The sequence below is a fragment of the Dipodomys spectabilis genome, unplaced genomic scaffold, assembly GCF_019054845.1.
Source record: "Dipodomys spectabilis isolate Male_0828 unplaced genomic scaffold, ASM1905484v1 ptg000024l, whole genome shotgun sequence".
Lineage (NCBI taxonomy): Eukaryota > Metazoa > Chordata > Mammalia > Rodentia > Heteromyidae > Dipodomys > Dipodomys spectabilis.
Genome location: NW_024870701.1, coordinates 15,000,923 through 15,014,958, shown reverse-complemented (window position 1 = coordinate 15,014,958; position 14,036 = coordinate 15,000,923).

The following is a 14,036-nucleotide window of genomic DNA, read 5'->3' as shown; positions in this document are numbered from 1 at the left end:
TAATGAAACTCAAAATGAGTGGTTTTAAATAATACACATCTTGTCTTACCATCTGGAGACAGAAATCTGAAATCAAAGAATCACAAGACCACACTCTCAATGAAGGAGCTAGCTTCTGATGGGCGCATGTGGCCCTTGGTTTCAGTTCTGTCTTCACAAGGTTTCCCTGAGTGTTTTCATATCATCATCCCTCTGTGTGAGTCTGTTTCTCTGTCCATAAGTCCCTTTCCTAAGAATACAAGTCATTATTTCTATAAAGGCCTTGTTTACCCAAGAGCCCCTTCCTGAGGTATTGGGTGTTAGGACTTCAATATGTCTTTATTGAGGGACTCAGTTAAACCCAAAGCAATAAGTTTGAGTTTCTTACTAAAGAAAGCTCATGGATGTTTCAGTATTTATTTATTCTGTAACCAAGGAACTCTGATATTCTTCTTTATCATATATATCTCTGAAGGACATGAAATGTTTACATATTCCTATAGTTTTGCAAAGACTGACAATGTTCTTTTATTTTTTTTAAGACAAGATTCTTGCTATGGAGTCCAGGCTGACCTCAAATTCATGATTCTCTTGTTTCAGCCTCCAGAGCTAGAATGACAGTGTCACTTCAACCAGCCCAAGAATGTCCTTAATTGAATTCCTTTCCTTCCTTCCTCCCTTACTCCCTCCCTCTCTTCCTTCCTCCGTCCCTCCCTTTCTCCCTCCCTTCCTCCCTTCATCTCTCCCTTCCTTCCTTCCTTCCTTCCTTCCTTCCTTCCTTCCTTCCTTCCTTCCTTCCTTCCTTCCTTCCTTCCTTCCTTCCTCCTCCTTCATTTTTTCTCTCTTTCTTTTTTTTTGTGTGCCATTTCTAGGGCTTGAACTCAGGGCTTGGCACTGTCCTGAGCTTTTTTGATCCACAGCTCCACTTCTGACTTTCTTGCTGGTTAATTGGAGATAAGAGTTTTATGAACTGTCCTGCCTGGGCTGGCTTCAAACCTTGATCCTCAGAACTCTGCCTTCTGAGTTGCTAGGATTACAGGTATGCGGCACTAGAGCCTGGTGACTTCTTTCATTTTTGTTGGTTTTAGAACCCATTGAGAGAAGTAGCTAAGCATTCATACTCTGGCATTTACCTTAATGATGGTATAACATTTGCAAAGGCATCCATCATCACGAAGGAAATCATCATCATGAGGTAAAGAACTGAGAGTTTAGTTGTATGTATGCACAAGTGAACAAACACAGACGCAAATGGTCAGTATAGCAGAGGTAACGTAGAAAAGGTGGCAGAGTAGGAAGGTTTTCGCATGGAGCTGGAAGAGAGAAGGAGGTACATAGGTTGCTAGAGAGGTCAGGGTTGCTAGCTAGCTATACTATAAAAACAACCCCAAGTCTTTAGATGGTACAATGGGCAAATTGGTGGGTTGGGAGACTTCAGTCAACACTAAATATTGACAGTATTCTATATTATAGATGCTTCGAATAATATATCAGTGAACAGAAAAAAAATCACTGCCCTCATAAAGCTTCCATTCTTAGGGAGTGTGTGCGCTATTATTGGTTGATTCTAGAAAAGCCTTACACATAGCCCCATAGTAGATCAGTATTACTTCCTTAGGGGCTTGTAAGAACAGTTTCCTGACTCCTGGTTCTGGCCTAGGGCTCTTTATTTTTTGCTGTTGTTGTTCTTGTTTTGTTTTGTTTTTTAATGAAAATCTGCCTTGCTTGCTGACTTTTGATCCATACCAGGTTTGGGCTTTTTGTTATGAAATTAAGGACTAATTAATTCTCAAAGCAAACTGATATAATAACTTCTGAAATTGAAGTGTGATGTCAGAATATACTAGAGAAGCAGATACAGAATTCTAACAACATGCTACAGAGAGACGAGAACTGGAGGACGTGTTGACACTTCCTTTAACACATAGACTTCAGGTGTATCTTTCGTAATTTGGAGGAAGGCTTGAGTAAATTACAGGATTTTTATGGGTTTTTGTTTGTGGCAAAACCCCATGAATTGGGTAATTACTGACTAAATTGGCACTTTGAGGAAATAACTAAGTGTTGGCATTTAATAGCTTTTGAAACATGCTTTAAGAGATTTTTGGTTCCATTTTCTTTGTTGCTTTTTTGATCTAGACTCTCAAGCTCCTTCAGAACTGCAGCAGGAAATTTAGATTTAACCTCAAGAGTCAATGTTTTGTCTTGTGTCTCCTCTAATATAACACAGATGTTAGGATGGCTATATTTTACTGAATACTTATTGAATTTCTGCCCTACTCCCCTTCTATTTTTAATGGGAAACAGTCTAACTCCAGTGTTCATTAAACTCAGAGAATACAAGTTGTAATCTTGAATATGAATATAGAGAGAAGATGTAGTTAGGCTATTTACTTAGATTACAAACCCTTAAATTGTTTCACTGTTTTCTCAGAGGGAAAAAAACCCCCTTCCCTCTGAGAAAAAGACACAGAAAAACAGAAACATGAAGAAAATGAAGACGTGTTCATTTAAGAGCTTAAAAAAGCGTCTTCTTACATATTCTTTTTCTAGAGTAGTATATTAGCCTGTTACCTGGACAGTCTGTCATTTGGATGAGATGCTACTTTTTGAACACAATCTAAGTTCACAGTACTTTGGCGTTCCTCCAAAAATCAAATTCTTTAAATTGCAGGGTTCTTTTTTTTTTCTCTCTGGAGAATATTTCAAATCATCTGAATAGCTCAGCAGTTTCTCCACTGCTCAGTTTTGACTCCATGCTGCATGTATCCTTCTGGAGGCCAGCCGATCAGAGAAGCAAAAAGAAAAAAGCCGGAAGTGGCGCTGTGGCTCAAGTGGTAGAGCGCTAGCCTTGGGCTGAAGAGCTGAGGGACAGCGCCCAGGCCCAGAGTTCAGGCCCCACGACTGGACCCGTTATGTTTGGTGACTTGGTAACACAACTAGCTTCAATCCTTAACCAACCATCTGAATTTTTATTGTATTTCATACAATAAAATTATTTAAGAGCAAAAAGCACTGCATGAGATGGATGCATAATGTGAGGCAATTATATGTGCTCTATGTATTTGTTCTTTGTTGGCCTAGGGATCGGACCTATTTCAACTAGTCTAAACAAATGTGTCATGAAATATGTTGGTACCGCTTTTGATTGCAGAATTCTTGTTTATTTGGTTGCTGAGGAAAGTAAACACATATCCATATTCCCAGACAATCACTGATGTGTTTACTAGGACAGTGACAATGAATCATGACACAGTCAGCTGTCTTGCTGATGGAGTGGTGGCCTCTCCTGGGTGGGTATGTGGGCCGTTAGCTAGCACCGCTGGGTGATGTGATCACTCTGGCATGTATCCAGGGATGTTAGGAAAAGACTCATGCTCTGCAGGAGTGGTTGGTTTATATTTACTTCTAGAATCCCTTGTCCCTTCTGGAGGCATGATTAGAACATTTGATCCAGCCCTTTCTGGATAGAAAGTGTCTGGAGAGCTTGATTATGAACTCAGCCATTAGAGTCCTGCTCACATCTGGTTTCTTTTGTGCCAGGGAACCTGCCAAGGATTATATGTGTACACTTGGCCAAGGGTGTAGAACCAGCATTCTGTGGGAGGAGCATTAAAATCATTTATTGCTTAGGTGCTGACATTTTCTTTGAAATTTAAAATTTCTATTATGTAGTGTGCTCATGAGGAATGCTTGGAATCTGCTTTTAAAAAACTTAAAACAACCTGTATCAGCCAAGACTTCTAAACTAACGTAGACACACTATAATAATAACACCAATTATTATGTTCGTGGTGCTAGTACCCCTGCAGGCATCAATTTAGTGTATCTGATTAAGAAGCTTATTATTTTATAAGAAGACAGTAAAATATTGCTCTTACTTTTATTTTGGTACAACTTGTCATATGGAATGATAATAAATCCTTACTTACAAATGCCTGTTTTTATCCCCTGCAGTCTGGCACGTGTAAATTTTTATATAGTCCTGCCTTTATGCAGACTTTGCATTGCAGGTTCATGTGAAGTTAAATCACAGAAGGACAAGCAGAAGGCCTAGAGGATAAGGTAAAGGCTTTTTGGTTCAGTGAAGTCTAAATTTGAAGCTTGGCTGTGAAAATCACTGGCTGTGGTCCGAAGATAGAGTGATCTCCTCTCCTGAGAGCAGATTCCAACTTCTTAGAACCTTTGGAAATAAACACCCAGACTCTGTGAAATTCTGTTTATTTTCTGTTTCTTTTTTCTTTTTGGAAGTGCTGGGGATTGAACTCAGGATCTTGTGTTTGCTAGGCAGGTTTCTCTACCACTTAACCAATGCCCTAAGCCCTTTTCACTTTAGTTTTTTGGGGGATAGAATCTCAAGTTTCTGCTCAGCTGGGCTGGACTGAGATCTTCCTTATTTATGTTTCCCACATAGCTAGGGATGATAGGTACACATTGCAGGCCCAGCTATGGGTTGAGAAGGTGTCCTGCTAACTTGGTTAACCTAAAATTGTGATCTTCTCAATCTCTGACTCCCAAGTAGCTGCGATTACAGATGTGAGATCCTGACTCAGCCCAGACCTCATGACATTCTGCTTGATATAGTTCCTATATCAAGAAGGCGACATGTTTTCTCAGAGTTCCCACTGCTCCCAGCTGGGCCTGGGGCAGGAGAGGAACAAGAGGCAGTAAAGTAGGTTAAAGGTAATGCCAGAATTTCTTGCATTCTTTTTTCCCCTAGTTGGTTATGTGTTTGTACTTTGTTCAGTGGAAGATCAGTGGTAGGAGAGGAAAGATCAGCAAGACACAAAAACCGGGGTACAGTATATTAATTTTTTAGAAGATAGTGTTCAACTCCTGTGTGGCCAAATGAAGGCATATTAGAATATATCACTAGGAAAATGGGAGAGGCCAATCTGAAGAGGACTTTAAAGGAAGATGATTTTTATGAAACTTCACCTCCTTTGGTGTCTCCTGCCCGTTTTCTAATCTTACTCTCTGGTGGCCTTATCCCCTGTGCATATTGACTAGGCCACTCAGTGGGGTTTATATCTATACTGGGCATTGCTTTCTCCAGTGTGAATAAAGATCACAGGCCTCACTAATGTCCTTTTCTCAACAAATGTTCTTCCAGACTGTTGGTGTGAATCCTTGAACCAGTCTTGTCTTGGGACAGCATTTATTTACACTGAACTTACTTACTTTCTTTCTTTCTTTCTCCTTCCTTCCTTCCTTTCTTCTTTCCTTCCCTCCCTCCCCTTTTCTCTCCCTCTTTTTCTCTCCCTCTCTCTTTCTCTCTCTCCCTTCCTTCCTTCCTTCCTTTCTTTCTTTTTCTTTCTCTCTCTCTCCCTTCCTTCCTTCCTTCCTTCTTTCCCTCCCTCCCTCCCTCTCTCCCTCCCTTCCTCCCTTCTTTCTCTTTCTTTCTTTCTTTCTTTCTTTCTTTCTTTCTTTCTTTCTTTCTTTCTTTCTTTCTTCCTTCCTTCCTTCCTTCTTCCTTCTCTTTCTTTCTTTCTCTTTCTTTCTTTCTTTCTTTCTTTCTTTCTTTCTTTCTTTCTTTCTTTCTCTCTCTCTCTCTCTCTCTCTCTCTTTCTTTCTTTCTTTCTTTCTTTCTTTCTTTCTTTCTTTCTTTCTTTCTTTCTTTCTTTCTTTCTTTCTTTCTTTCTTTCTTTCGTGTATGCCAGTCCTGGGGCTTGAACTCAGGTCCTGGGTGCTATCTCTGAGAGCTTCTTCTAAAGGCTAGTGCTTGAGCCACAGTGTCACTTTTGGCTTATTGTGAGTAGTTAATTGGAGATGAGAGTCTCAAGCACTTTTCTGCCTAGACTGGTTTTTGAACCACAATCTTCAGATCTCAGCCTCATGAGTAGTTTAGATTACAGTCATGAGCCATCAGCACCTGGCTTTTACACTGCATTTTTAATATTTCAAGATTTTGATGTAGATGTACTGATCTTGGATGGTTAAACTTATCTCAGGATGCCCTAGGCTTTGTAGGTCTTCTATTAAAGATTTGGAGTTATTGGATGTATAGACAGAAAATTCTCAAAACTAAAAATCTGGGATTTATAATCCAGGTCACTTAGGTGTTTTGATATTTGCATCTGCTAATTATAACAAGTTGACATGTAAGTTTGTTTGTAGAGGTTCTAGCAAAATATACTCTAAATATACTGTCAGTATTCTAATTTTTAATTACTTTATCATAGTATAGATTTTTTTAACCAAATTAATCCTCTTGATTGCTCTGCCTTTTCTAGATTTTAATTGGTTTGACTAATGCAAGAAATGGTATACTTCATATTTTGATAGGGGTATCAAAAGGACCAGGGTAGAAGTTTATATGCAGTTATTTCTCTTTTTTACTTTGTTTTAGTTTCCTGCACCCTTTGTCTTGTAGATAAGCTTCTCTGATCTGAAGAAGAGAAAGGGAATCACAGAAACAGCAGGACTAAGAATGAACTAATGCAACAATGATACTCACTAGACTCTATGTTGGAAATGAACTTTACAACTTGTGGGGGCGGCGTGGGGGGTGTTAGGAAAATGGAGAACAGAAAAGGAATAGGCCGGACTCGATCACCCACAGGCCGTCATCCACAGGCAAGGACTGTGTATTGAGGAACAGCCAAGGGGCACAGACCTTCCCGCGGTTTGGAGGTTGTGCCTAAGAGTTGGGACAGGAGCTGGGTTTTAATAGGAGGACCCAGGAGGCAGAGGTGAATGAAAAAGCCACTAGGTCAAGGAAGGTGGGGGCCTTTCAGGTGGGCCCACAGTGGGATGTTTACAGCTGGGCTTAGGTGGATTGCTCTGACTGCACTTCAAAGGAGTTCACACATACCTGGGATTTTGCCAGGAGTCTGTATGGGTCTGGGACAATGGGGGTGGGGGGGAGGGTCAATCCTTCAGGGAGTGGTAATCCGGAGAAAATGAGGGAGGGGGTAAAAGTGTTTAAAAAGAAATGTCCTCATTATCTTACTTTTGTAACTGTAACCCCCTTGTTCATCACCTTTACAATAAATTTAAAAAAAAGAGAGAGAGAAAGTAAAGGAAGGGGTGATATTGTCCCCTCCAAAAAGAAAAGAAATACTCTCATTACCTGACTTATAAAATGGTAATTACCCCTCTATAGAACACGTTAATGATAACAATAAATTTATATGTATTATTATATATAATTTAAATATAGAAAGTATATATATATACATAATTATATATATTTAAAAAGGGACCAAGGTGTGTAATTGCCTTTTATCAGGCACACTGATCTGTGAGCTATTTTCCTTCTGTTTGGAAAGTAGTTTGGGTAGCATGGTAGAAAGCACACTACTGTTAGAGAATACCTGAGGTTAGAACTGTTCCATGTCCAAGTCATACTACTTGACAAGGAAGTTGCTTGATGTGTCTGGAGGTAGAAATGGTTTGAAAAGGGCTTAAGCATTTAGTTCAGTGGAACAGCAAGACTGAATTCAGTCCTCCACTATAGAAAGAAAAAAAAAAACACAAATAAAATAAAATTATATTAAAAAAAAAAAAAAGAGGATTGAAAAGGGGAAGGGCAGGGACTGACTAGGACCTTGGCTGCAGAACAGGAAAGTAAATGGTAACTTCCAGGGAAAAAGCTTGAATGGGACACCATGGGTATTCAAGGGAAAGTAGGAGGTAGACCCCCTGTAGGGCCCTGGGAAAGGCAGGAAAACTTGGCTAATTGGTGAACTTAGTTATTTCTCAATGAAAATACCTCAAGGCAAAAGTAGGAGCAAATCACTGGGTAGTGCTTGTCTGGACTTGCAGGTCTCATTGTTGTGGTTTGGGGAGACTGAGCAAGGTTATCTCAAGAGAAGCTGGGGTGTTGAACCCTGTCCTAATCTACCCACCCTTATCTAAGTTAAAAGCAAGGCTTAATGTTGTTTTGATTTGCATGGCTAGAGAACTTGAGCATTTCTTCATGTGTCTATTGGCCATCCTTACTTCCTCTTCAGAGAAGTCTCTCTTTAAGTCTTTAGCCCACTGATTAATAGGGCAGTTGCTTCGTTGAGGATTTGGTTTTTGGGGATTTAATTTTTTGTGTTCTAAGTTTTTTAAATATGAGGCCCTTGTCTGTTGTCTGGCTAGTGAAGATCTTCTCCCAATCTGTGGGCTTTCTATTGAACTTGCTAGCTATGTCTTTTGCCATACAGAGCTCTGCAGTTTCATGCAATCCCATTTGTCCAACCTTTCTTTGATTTGTTGTGTTTCTGGGGCTTTGTTAAGAAAATTTTGGCCTGTGCCAAGGAACCCTAGACTTTCTCCTATTCCTTCCTGTTATGTTTTCAGAGTGTCTGCTTTTACCTTGAGGTCTTTGATCCATTTGGAATTGATTCTGGTGCAGGGTGATATATAAGGATCTAACTTCTGGCCATAAAAGAAGTGTAAATCAAAACAACATTGAGAGTCCACCTCACACCAGTTAGAATGGCTATAATCAAGAAGTCTAATAACAGCAGATGTTGGAGGGGATGTGGCCAAAAGGGAACACTACTACACTGTTGATGTGAGTATAAACTTGTTCAACCACTCTGGAAAGCAGTTTGGAGGTTCCTCAAAGGACTACACATAGAGCTCCCCTATGACCCAGCAATCCCACTTCTGGACATTTACCAAATGATCACAAACAAGGCCATCCTAAAGCTACCAGCACAACTATGTTTATTGTAGCATTATTCACCATAGCTAAGATATGGAACCAACCCAGATGCCCCATAGTAGATGAATGGATCAAGAAAATGTGGTATATAAATATAAATAAATATATACACACACACACACATACACACACACACACACACACACACACACACACACATACACACACACACACTGGAATTCTATGCTTCCATTAGAAAGAATGATACCACCCCATTTGTAAGGAAATGGAAGGACTTGGAAAAAAAAAGTGAAGTAAGCCAGACACTAAGAAACAGGTCTCGTGGTCTCCCTTATTTGTAATAATTAGTATACATGGAGGACAATCCTAGCAGATGATCAGCCTAGCTCAATAGCTATGTATATATTACCATATAAGATGATGCTAAGCGAAATGAACTCTAAGACTTGGATACAAGAGGTTTTTCTTTGTTGTTATTGTTTTTATTGTACTGTGTGCTTTCTTTTTTTCTTTTGTGCTTTCTTTCCCTCCTATGGTTTATCCCCTGTTGTTATTGCATTCGATTTTGGTACCTGGATATTGTATATATGTTTATCTGAACTAAGGAAGGGGAGCAACAGAATGGTGAGACAAAGGACAAGGGGAACCAATGCAACAGCGACATACACAAGACAGTATGTTGGAAATGATCTGCACAGTGTGTGTGTATGTGTGGGGGAGATTAAGGGGCAGGGAAAGAGGGGGAAAATGAGGGAAGAGGTAACAAGCTAGACAAGAAATGTAATCAATACCTTACTTATGTAACTGTAACCCCTCTGTACATCATCTTGACAATAAAACTTTAAAAAAGCAAGCCTCGTAGTAGGAATTAGCATTGTTAAGAGAAAATGCTAGAGAAGAGGTAAGAAAAGTTTGGTCCTTTATAACCAGATTGAACTTTTACAATCTATGTGGCAGTCAAAGATATAGTGATTCTACCATTTCCTGAAAGGTCATTTTACTTCTGACCTACAGTGGAATATATTAACACATCTTGTAGTCTGCCCTTTGATATTGTGTGATCTTTTAAATAGTAGAACATGACAGTGAGGGAGATGAGGCTATCTTAGTAGAGGGAGATGAGGCTATCTTAGTAGAGTAAGTTTTGGATGGTTTCATTTCAATAAATGATGATCTGCTTGTTTTAATTTATAATACAAAGAAGGATGTTGAACTGGAGAAATGTTTTCATGTTCGCCTATCAGGACCAAATGAATGAAACATTAAAGAATAGTAGTTAAAATTGTTTCCAAATCAGAGAGAGTCACATTTCTCTGTAATTTTCTCCTGTTGGTTCCTATTTATATTTTCTGTGGAGGCTGAATTGTGGTTGTCATAGCAACTTTTCTACATGAACGTCTGCTACTTGGAATTTTTAAATTATTTGCACACTGTAGCAAGAACAGATCCATTAAAATCTCAGTATTTCTTTCTATGACATCTGACCAGAATATATGTTTTAACCTTATCACTCTATTTTTTTTCTGATGGCTGAGTTACAGGATGCTTTAGGATTTCATTTTGATGGACCAGGAAATAGTCTTATGAACAAGTTATTTTGAAGATGAATTTGTGAGTTCTGGCCCTTACCTTTGACACCTTCAATGGCTCAGGCCTTTGGAGATTTCCTTCATGTTCTTGGCGTAAATATCAAAAGTCCATGCAAGATGTTTGTTTTCTTTTCTTTCATCCTTTTTATATTGACTTCCTTTTGCCTTTAGATATTTCCATCTAGTTTTCATGTGGGTTTTTAAACATTTTTGACCCTACTTCTCTGCTAAAACTGTGCCTTTGAAAAGTTCCTTTGAGTCAAGTCCATCGGTTTCTCAGAATTCACCATCTCTGTCTTTTCCGTGGCTTTGTTATTGTTGATTAGTGGATCTCCCTTGAAATGTTTTCCTTGGGAACAGTTCTTTGGTCCATCCTTTCCTCTTCCTACCCCCTCCTAACATTTTCTACTAAAAAATGTGTCTCACTCCCCACTAGGTTCTTGCTCGAACAGGTCTACATTCTACATTCACGGAAGTGAAGTTAGTCCCACATGCTAGCTGTCACTAGAGAGGGCTAACCTTCCACCCCACGATGCTGACCACTTACGTCCACTGCAGTACTGTATCTCCAGATGTCTTCAGGATATCTTGGCTTTCAGCAGCTGCCTTTCGATGATGAGTTCAACCTTTTCTCATCTTGACTTACCTTGTTCACAACAACCAGAATCACTACTTTTTTCAGGTTGCTCTTTGCATCTGACTCTGCACGGCTGTGGTATTACATGGTATGCAAACCTAGAAAAAGACCCACTACAGAGGAATAGTAAGAGTAGAAGAGGAAGACAATAACACCTTCTTATCATCATGAAGCTGGCTTTGATTCTGAGGACTCTGTGGAAGGATCTTGAGAATCCCTGGAATAATAGGATCCCATTTTGACAATCATGGGTGGTAGAGGGTTGCTAAGTCTTTTTCAATTTTGGTTTTGATGTCTATATTAGGAAAGTTAAAAATCAAGCACTATCATACTGTCAGATTCTAATAGTTATTGATGGAATTCAGTCCCCCAAACTCTATTAGGTGACAAATTAGTAGTTTATTTTTTTAAGTTTGTGGTATTAAACTTTAGCTAGATTGCTATGATTAGAACTGTAAGTCTAGCAGACTATGTGCTTACAGTGCATGGAGTTTGTTAGGGAAAAGTTTAGAAATGAACCCAGATAATTTCACCATTAAATAGAGAAAGGGAGTTATACACTGAGCTAAGTGTTCATTTATATAATTCTTATTTATTGAGCACCTATCATATACCTGTTATTATCCTTATGTTGTAGGTAGGGAAACTAAGTTTCAGTAAACAATAAGGTAAATCAGTCTTCAAAGATGGGTTCTTATCTACCATACTCATAGGAGAACTACTTGAGTGCACGTTGGAAGTGTCAGAGTAGTTACTGGGCTAATGTCTGTAATGGTTAATCTTGCTTGTCAACTTTTAGATTTAGAAATGCATTGAAGATTGAGAAATCACAACTCTGGGTGTATCTACAAGGGCATTTCCAGAGAGCACTGACATGCAACATAGTAACTTAGAAGGAAAGACCACCCTGAATATAAGTGGTGCCATCCAAATGTGTTGGGGGTCCTTGGTGAGATCCAAGGAGGAAAAGGAGGAAGCTAGTTAGCACAGAATGAGCTGCTCTGCTCTGCTACCAGGATGGACCAAAACCTCTGAAGCTGAGACCAAACAAGTCTATAATCAATTGTTTTTCTCATGAATTTTGTCAGTGATGAGAAAGCTAACACACTGTCTCAGTCTGTTTGTACTGCTATAATAGAAGAGCTGGGAATGCATGATTTATGAAAATTAGACATTTATTTCTTATAGTTTTGGGAGCTAGGAAGCCCAGTTTGTGAAAGGCTCCATGTCTGACTGCCCCCAGGTAGTGGAATGTGTCACATAGGTGCAAAGAGAGCAAGAGATCAAACACAACTTCAAAACCTTTTATGATTGCCATGAATCCATCGTAATCTAAGCATCTCCCCTTTGGCCCTACTTCCCAACACTTTGCTGCAGGGAATTAGTTTTCTAACACATGCTTTAAAAATAATTTTAGGGGCTGGGAAGGTGGCTCAGTGGTAGAGCGCTTGCCTTGCATGCATGAGGCCCTGGGTTCTATTCCTCAGCACCACATAAGCAAAAAGTAAAAAGCCAGAAGTGGCGCTGTGGCTCAAGTGGTAGAGTGCTAGCCTTGAGCTGAAGAGCTGAGGGACAGCGCCCAGGCCCTGAGTTCAGGCCCCACGACTGGACCAAAAAAAATAATAATTTTATTGTTATCATTAAGGTGTTTCACAGAAGGATTACCATTTCATAAGTCAGTAATGAGTACATCATTTCTTTTTTTGGACAATGTCACCTCTCTTTACTTTCTCCCAGTCTCCCCCCCCTTCCCCCACATAGTAATTTTCTACATAGTGTACATGAACAGCATGATCCCATTTGTTCACCCTCTGCTATCCCTTTCTGTGCCCTCCTGTGCCCCTCCCAAACGGAAAAAAACCCTAAAGCAAAAACGCACACTATCAACCACCACCACCACCACCACCACAACCATCACCACCACAACCACCACCAACCACAAAAACATGTTTCCATTTCCTGGAATTCATTTTGATAAACAGTATTTTAAATGTTCAGAGAAGTTACAACTTTGTGTTCATCCCCTAGTATGCCCTTTAGTCTGATGGTGTGTGTGTGTGAATGCCTGGAGTCCTGTACAGGTTATCATGTCCAGTTATATTTTAATTCTAGCTTCTACATCTGACAGAAAACATGTACTGTTTGTCTCTCTGAGCATGGTTTACCTCATTTAGCGTGATTGGTCCTGAGTCCAAACATTTCCCTGCAAATAACATAATCTTTTTCCTTCTAGTGGATGAGTAAAAATCCCTTTGTGTATAACATTTTATTGATCCACTCGTTTGTTGGAGGGTACCTGGGCTGTTTCCATACCTTGGCTATTGTGAATACTGCAGCAATGAACATAGATGTTCAAGTATCTTTATGTTATCCTGGCTTTCCTGGCTGGGTAGATGCCCTAAAGCAACATGTTTTGTTTTGGAGTTTGTTTGTTTTTTGTTTGTTTTTTGGTCTTGGGGCTTGAACTCTGGGCCTACGTGCTGTCCCTCAGCATTTCAGATCAAGGCCAGTGCTCTACCACTTGAGCCACAGTGCCACTTCAGTTTTTCTGGTGGTTTATTGGAGATAAGAATCTCACAGACTTTCCTGCCTGGTCTGGCTTTGAACCAGGATCCTCAGATCTCAGCCTCCTGAGTAGCTAGAATTACAGGCATGAATCACATGCCTGGCAACATGTGCTTTTTTGAGGAACACATTTCAGCCATAGCAGTGACTATATTTCTTGCTTCTTGTTCTCATCATTGGTGACAGAATAGTGTGGTTTGTGGGTGGTGGGGGGAGGGGGGCGCAGGGACAGGGGGAATGTCTCACAGACAATCAGGAACCATTATCCTGAAGAATGAGGCCATTGCTTATTGTGGATATCTTTGAATATCCAGAAGTTGGGCATACAGAGAAAGACATGTAATGTGATTTCTATGCTGAACATGAATAGTGGGCCAGTAAAATATGTGTTTTAAATTATCCCTGGGCTGGTTTTTAAAAATCACAACCAGTGAAGAAATCTGCTCCAAAAGATGCATTTCCCATAACTTTCTCTTTGGAAAGAGTCCAGGTTTTCAATTCCTTATATAAAGGAAGGCATTTGTCAGGAGAAGGAAGTTTGGGGGAGTGAGAAGGTCAGCAGGAATGGGTAACTTTTATAGGTAAGAATGACTTTTAATGAGCTTCCCTAAGTCTCTGCTACCTCCCTGGCCGTTTTGACACATGC